Genomic DNA, 8,319 nt, shown 5'->3' with positions numbered 1-8,319 from the left:
AGAGAGAGAGAGAGAGAGAGAGAGAGAGAGAGAGAGAGAGAGAGGCAAAATAAATTTCCTCAATAAATAGCCACAAGTGAACAGCTGTGCTAGGGAAAGGATGGATTTGGGGGGCTTTGAGCCTGGTCTGTGGCCTTGATGGAGGGCTCAGTCAAAAAAGGTAGCCCTTATGAGGGAGCACGGTTGTTCAGAGTTGCTGTGTTGAGACACTGCCAAGCCTCTGAATTCCTAATCAAGAAACTTTTACAGAAAAAAAGCATTTCGGGATCATGTGGCTATAATTATTCACATATCCTCTACTCAGCAATATCCTGCTATGCCCTCTTTTCCCTTACACCGATACTTCAGGAGACTCATTTAAAGTCAGCCCCACATGTAAAGTGGACACTTGTCAGTTATGTACCTGAAGGGTGTGCATATGTTGAGCAGTGTCAGCTAAAAAAGAGCCTGACTTCTTGCATTTAAAATGAATATTGACCAAAAAAAAGGTGTGTGTGTGTGGGGGGGGGGGGGGAGGTGCAAATCAAAAGCTAGAAAATGGTTGACTCAGACCAACCCCAATGCATATGGCGTGAAACAATGTCATTAACAGAGCCAGTCAAGGTTGGAATTATACAAGAGCTTCTTTCAGCAAAACCTTAAATGTTTGGGGAAATAGTCTTGGAGATCCCTGTGAGACATGGTCAGGAAGAATGGGAAGGTTACCCTAGAAACTGTGTAAGGACTGGTTTTGGAATTCTTAAAGTTGGGATTCCCATTAATAGAGAATGAGATTGTTTTCTTTGCAGACAGGAAAGGAGAAAATGATTCTGATGAAGTTTATATTAACACTTAGTATTAAAAGCAAAAGAGTAACCCAGCTTAGTCTAATAAGTGATGGGCTCATGGCCCAGAGTATTGTATGAACATTAGATTTCTAGAAAGGAAATTGTGGGAATCTATTTTTAAGACTGATGAATGATACACTCTGGAGGCATCTTAAAATCCCAAAGTGTGGGAAAAGGGTTGAGAATTTGAGGAGAGGATGCCTAAAGAATGATAACTTATATTTGTCCAGCATTTGTACTTTTCAAAGTGTTTTCACATCCATTTTTTCATTTCCCTTCCATTTTTTTCCCCTGGGAACTTGAACATTCTACTTTGGAAGACATATACACATATGTGTATGTGTGTATGTGTGTGTGTATTAGTGTGTATATTCCACATACATAAACCTGGATGTGTCTGTGTATTCCTTATTTATATCAACACTTAGCATAATACTTTTAGTACTTTTCTTCCCCCATAGTCAGAAATAAATAAATCTTGTTGAACTGGAGTTGTTTCATAACAATTCTGTGAGATAGAGAAGTTATTATCACTCCCATCTGAAAGATTAGGAAGCTACTGCCCAAGAAGATTAAATGATTCCCCAATTGATTCAAAAAGTTAGAGACAGAATCCAGGCTAGAAACAAATTTCCCGTTGGCTAGCCGAAAGAACTTTTCACTAAGCCACAGAACACTTTAGCCATTGACTTATGAAAGAGAAAAGCATGATATCAAGGTAAAGAAAAATTAGTATTATAAGTAGAAAATAAGGATGCCCTATAGTTTACATTTTTGAAGACTAAGCTTTTGTCTAAAATACTGGCAAAATTACCAGTAAATTCAGTTAAATTTAGACAAACCACTGATCAAGTCAGTCAAAAAATGCTTTTATTTTGGACTCATGTAACTATATTTTTTTAACTGCTTGACTACTCAAGTTTTTCAAGAGTAAAAAGCCAATTTGTATATGCAAATATAGCCTTAATTAGGGGGAGGTGGGAAAGAAAGCCACCAACAAACTGAATTGATTCTGTTTGCTTGACACATTGATTACTCAGACAATTCCATTAAAATCGTCATCTTCCTAAAGACTGAGCCTTGGAGGGAAGAGTTCAGGGCACGGAGAGATAGGGAAAACGAATGGCTTTAAAGGAGATGGTAAATGAATAATAAGTGACTTTGCAAATCTATCAGAGGCAAACCAAAAAAGGTTAGAAAGAATAAAGGCCTGCTAATAGATGAGCAGGGACCTGAAACTAATGATGACTCGGAAAAAACCAAGAGGTTAAGGTTACTTCTAAATCTGTCTTTAACAAGAGAGGTATGAAGAAAATAAATTTGGTCAATTAGGAAGTAATGAAGACCTTGCAAAAATAGCTATTGACAAAAAGCAGGTCAGGGAATTCTTTAGCAATTTGAACATAACACATACTAAGGAATCAGCAGGTCAGGATGAGATGCTTCCTAGGAGATTAAAGGAGTTGATAACATACCTATTAAACCTTCCGCATTTGTTTATTTTTCTAAACAGAGCAGAGGCCTGGGACAATTCCACAAACCTTACTGACGGAACATCTGTCTTCAGAATGGTGGAGAGTCAGCCTCTTGGCTACCATGCAGTTCAGGTATGGGTGATCTAAGCTAATGAGACTAACCCTCAAGTGGAAAATCTTGAAAAGCAAACACTGTAAAGGAAAGGCAAGGGACAGATAATGTAGACTGCCCAGAGAGCAAATCCTATTAAGGAAATTAAATGGAAACCTCCTATGTAAAGAGTGTAAGATTTGAAATCAGGATATCTGGGTTTGAATACCAGCTTTACTTCTGCTATCTCTCTTACTTGTGTCAAATTGCTTCCCATTCTGAACCTCAGTCTACTCATTTATAAAATGGATAGGCCTCAAGGAGCCTTTCTGAGCAATAACTTAGAGTAGGTATCACAAAAGACCCCTGGGACAAGCAGCATAAGGGGAAGAGGAAGAGGAGAGCTGGGTGGGGTAGAAAGCTCACTTCACCAGTCTAGCAGCTTCCTCTTTTAAAGGTTGAATTCAGTAAATTATAAATACAAGGAGAGCTAGAACTCTTTTATTTCTCTTTTTGTTTCTCTGGCTCCTAATGTAAGAGTCAAACAAAGTAGGTGCTTAATAAATGTTTAACCCATTCACTAATTAGGTGCTAAATTCTGTTATTTGGATCCTGCTGAAGGACTAAGAGAACTGCCTTCTCCCTTGGATTTCCTTGGGTCAAAGCCCTGATTGCACCATCCTAGTAATGGCTCTGAATACTTTCCAGCTCTAGACCTAAGATCCTGTGAGAAGATGAAAAATTCCACCCTGATAAAGACATTATTATTCAGACCTCTGGAATATCACTGATATCACTAGCCAGTAGTTGTATAGTGCTTTGATGTTTTCATGGCACTTTAGAAGTTTTACCTCATTTTATCTCTGTAACAACCCTGAGAAATAGGTGCTATTATTCTTTTTTTTTTTTAAGCAATCGGGGTTAAGTAACTTGCTCAAGGTTACACGGCCAGTTATTGCTGGGTGTGGTGCTGAGTATCTGAGCCCAGATTCAATCCCCAGGTCATCCCAACACTGGAGCTGGTGCTCTTACTCGCTGAGCCACCTGGCCACCCCCAAGCAATTGGGGTTAAGTAACTTGCTCAAGGTTACACGGCCAGGTGTTTCTGGGTGGGTACTAAGTGTCTGAGCCCAGATTCAATCCCCAGGTCATCCCAACACTGGAGCTGGTGCTCTTACTCGCTGTGCTACCTGGCCACCCCAATAGATGCTATTATTATTTCCATTTTATAGATGAGGAAACTGAGATGAAGCTTAAATGACTTGCCCATGGTCACAAAGTTATTAAGCATCTGGGGCCGTATTCGAACCCAGCTCCCCCTAAGTTCTTGTTTCTAGGTCCAATACTCTATTCAGTGGTCCACCTACCTTCCTAGCATTTTAGTGCTCTACCACATAAAGCTAACCCCTTCCTTCTATAGTGACAAAAACAAATGCACAAAAAAATGTATACTTATTTCTGGTATAGCCAGAAGGAAAACTTTGTTGGTCTGAAATCTTATAAAATTAAACACAACTAAATCTCAATACCGCAGCATTTTTTCCCCTTTTATAAGGAATTCTAAATCTGTTATCCCATATTTTAAAATATTTATTGGTTTGAAATAGGAACCACATCCCATAGATAGTCACTTCACCAATGTGTCTAGCACCTGGGCAGGAGTGAAGGGAAATGATTCCATTTGAAGGGTTAGGGAGGTATTACAGATATTTATTTTAAACTCTTGGTTTCTTAGCTAAAGCATTAACCAGGCCACTAATGAAATGTCCCCAGGATGCCAAATTGAGGGCATGTGTTGCCAGCCCTAATGAGGCCAAAGAAATAATTCTGGAGGTAGAAACTAACAAAATGAAACTCAAGGAAGGAAAAAATGCAAAGCCCTGTCCCTAGGGGGGAAAAGTCTGAACTGCAAATATTCAGAGGATAGAGAAGCCCAGGAAAGTAGTCCTACTGACTAGGAAACAATGCAAACTGAGGTCCTATGGCAGTCTTTGTTGGAACTGAATATCAAGAGCGATCATGTCAGAACTGGGACGTTTTTCATTATCTCATATCTGCAGTCTCATACTCTGGTTTGGGGCCACCTCAGAATCAGAACAATGTACCAACACTGGAATGAGTCCAGAGGAAAAATAACCTTTAATTAAAGGGGTGAGGAACTGATTTATTAAGAAAGATTGAAGTAATTAATTTTATGGCTTTGTCACAAAAGGGGGGGGTCTCCTTGACATTCAGTGGAGACTTTAATTTGGAACAATGAGCTAATACAGGAAGAAACTGCTTAGACTGTATATAAACAAACAAACAATCAAAAACCAGTGCCATTATAAGAACTAGAAAATAGATTACTGTAGTGGTTAGATGCTTTTTAGATTAGCAACAAAACCAGAGTGAGAGATATCCCTGAGTCATCCTCAGCCATTGGATATGGATTGGAATGGGGTATGGTGCCAGAATTGTAGGATTATCAAGAGTTAAAGTAGTTACTAGTCATTCATTAATCAAGTGTTATTTAAATTGAGGACTGGCTATAAATGGGGAGGGAGAAAGAAATTAAAGTGACAGTTAAAGACAAACCATTATTTGCTGTACATTGCTAAATTGCTGAGGAGAGTTTGTGGGTAATTTATCCCATGGAATTGTAAACTCCTTGAAGGCAGAGCCTCTGCTGCATCTTTATGTAATCCAGAAACCCATCATACTGTGCCTTTCACATCAGAAATACCCAAAGAATATTTGTGGAGTGAATCAGTGGTTTAGTTTCAAACCCAGGACTAAAATATAGGAATGGGGTCCCTCTAGCACTCCCAAAACCAGATCAAATGCAAACTATTCCATTTGTTTTCTCACTATACTTTTACCAGACTGAAGAGACTGTGATTCTTGCTCAGGGGACTGATCAAAGAAGTTCCTTGGCCGTCCTAATGAACCTTTGAGAATGGCTTGGCCACACACAACTTCCTTGAGAGGACTGGAAACATCTATTCAAATATGCACATGAACAGCACTTCTCTGAGGAGTAGGACATGTCCTAAATCTGTCTGATCATTGGATGGGGATGAGTTGATTTGTTAGGCCTTTGGGGAGGAGTCACCCTTTTTGAGATAGTATCTAAAAGGAATTCTTTAGTTGTAGATGTGGCATTTCCCCTTTAAAAACATAGACCAAAGCACAGTAGAACTCAGTTCCGGTGCTGGAACCACTCCTATAATCTGAGGCATAGGTCCATGGAACCTACTTGTTTTCTTGCCAACATGGGACCTACATTTCTGTTCCCAGCCTTGGAAAAAAGTAGTGACATAATCTGTTAGCCAAAGAGATGGCGGTTTTATGGAGAAGGAAAACCAGATGGTCTGATAAAGGGAATATCTGAATTCAAGCTTTCTAGAGTAGTGTTGAGAGCTCTTGAATCTAGTACTTCTCCCCAACACTCCCCAAGAAGGGGAGATTTCCTGGTTGATAATAGCTTCAGGATTGATGAGCTAGCAACTACAAGTTTGAAAGTTCCAGGCTATGGTTTTCTAGTGAGAAAAAAGGAGGTTTTTGATTGACCCAAGAGAGACAAAAGGATTGCATGTATAGCTACATAAGCTAGAGAAGCAGAAGGGGTGGTGGTGGTTTAAGCCACAATATGGAGGAGAAAAAAAGACTTGAACTTTTCTCTGTGCTGTTATTATGAGTTCTTTAGACAGGATAGGTCCAATGAGAAAGGAGATGGCCTTTCTAACAACTCTACTTATATTTCCAAGCCCCTTAAAGTACTACTACAGTAGATTTAAATGGCTGTATAGGTTTCTGAGGGAAAGAGTAGGGTTTATTGGAATGGAAAAGGGTCACCTGTTCATCATTCTCAAAGGTGCTTCCTTCAAGGGGGGATTCCAAATCACATGGCTGGATCCTTATCTGGTTCTATGGGGTAAGAAGGATTCACTATTGTAGGCTTGCTTCCTTAGCAACCTTGATTGCTTTCCTTCTGAAGAAGTTCAAACCACAGGGTGGTGCTATGAGTCTGTAAGATTTTAGGACCCTGGGGAAAGATGGAATTCACCAGAAAGAAAAGAGAATTGTCTTGATTGTTTATAGGTTACTAAGATTCTTATTTATAATTTTTATTCACTTATTTGTGAGGCTGTCCTACACTAAGAGATATATTTGTTACCTTGAGTGCCTGTACAGGATCTGAAGACTCTTACATACATGTTGGGATTCTACCCCTAGGATTTGTAGAACCTCTCTAGAATGGTTTAGATTAATTCCTATCTTGGGGCCAAAGGATGAATGAACTATTGAATATAAATAGACCCTGGGCTATCTTCAAGCTAAATTCTGAGATTTCCCAGATGAATCTCTGAATGGGGACAACCTAAGCCACAGAACTTTAATTTGGATGAGGGGGAATCTACTGGGGGTGTTTGGCCTTAGGTTGCACTAATAATCAGGTTTTTTTTTCTATTTCCATTTTCTATTTCCCTGTCATCCTTGTCTCCCATTAATGTGGGAGGCTGTAAGTTGACTGATAATATATTTTATCGATAACTTTTATCAACTCTTTTTTTGTCTTTAAACAATATGTAAAAAAAATTAGGTTATTACATAAGGTTTTGTATATCCCTTCCAATGTTCATTATGACGAAATCAACACCTCTCAGTTCCTGGAATACTGTAGTTGCTAAATAAATAATTTTTGGTTGACTGACTGATCACCCCAAAGGTTCAGTATTTTCCATGTGATTGGTTTAGCTACCTGCTTGGTTATGCTTCGTTTCAGTCCAGGAACCCTAAGACATAAGACCAAGCTCAGCGTATGATTCTTAGTCTTTTTCCTTTGTATCAATCCTGTGATTTTTTTTTGCCCCCATAAACTCCTTTTCCTAACCAGCCTACATGGTAGTCATTTTGATAACCTGCCACAGGGATCTCTGAAAACCTTATTTTCTGTTGTGAATTGCTATGGCTTCTTCCATTGTTGCTTCATAAGCAAACTCCTAGGCTGTTTGGTGAGCTTTCAGCCTTCATGCATTTTTAATGATTTACAGGGAAAAGATAGTTTTTTCTCCTTTTAAAAAAATAATAAATTTAATGACTTAATACACATCAAGTGGAATTGTTGGTTTGTGGTGACGGTTTTATAATTCCAGGTTCAAGTTTTTTCTATTTAATTATGCGCAATAACTCTCATGGAATATAATGCAATAACAAAAACATGCACTGATGCTGGCATAAGAGCCTGTTGTTTATTAGTATTGGTTCTGTGCTTTATGTTTGAAATAAAATATTTGGAACTAATGTTGGCCATGTTTCCTCCAAACTAGACAAAAAAAACTTCCTCTCTGAAAATATGGAGCTACAATCTTTGGTGCGAAAAGCCAGCAGCTCCAGAGATAGCAAATTAAATTGTACTTGTAGCAAGCCTTGTGCTACATTTTGTTGCTTGCTCAGAGTTCTTTTAATACTAATAATTTAATAAAGCGGAGGACTGATACATTGACCCGAAGATCTCCAAAGCATCATGGAATTTCCTGAGGTTAAAAGGCACAGCTTGCTGAAAGGTTGTTTGTTTTAAACTCTCACATTCGTTGTTTTTTTCTCTCTTCTTCCCTCCCTCCCTCCATTGCCAGGACTCAGCTCAGGTTATGGAATTGTCTTTGTTAGTTATCAGAATCTGGAAGCAAGTCTTTATGAACCCTCTAAGATAAGGCCTGCCATTATTCAGATCTGGGAATGAATGAATTCCTAGAGAATGAATTTTTCTAGTGCTTCATAGCATCAATGCTCATCTCTCATGGTTTAATTTTCTTGGGATGATTTGGAATTTCTTAGGAGAAAAGAAACAGATGTGTCCTGTTCTATAAAGCTCATTCTGCAAGGTGGCTTGGTCTTCCCTGTCCTTATAGGGAGAACAAGTGGAAACAGGATTTTGGTTAAA

This window comes from Petaurus breviceps, unplaced genomic scaffold (assembly GCF_028583685.1).
Source record: "Petaurus breviceps papuanus isolate PSGF00001 unplaced genomic scaffold, PetGlider_PUasm1.0 551, whole genome shotgun sequence".
Taxonomy (NCBI): domain Eukaryota; kingdom Metazoa; phylum Chordata; class Mammalia; order Diprotodontia; family Petauridae; genus Petaurus; species Petaurus breviceps.
Note: the sequence above shows the minus strand (reverse complement) of the source record.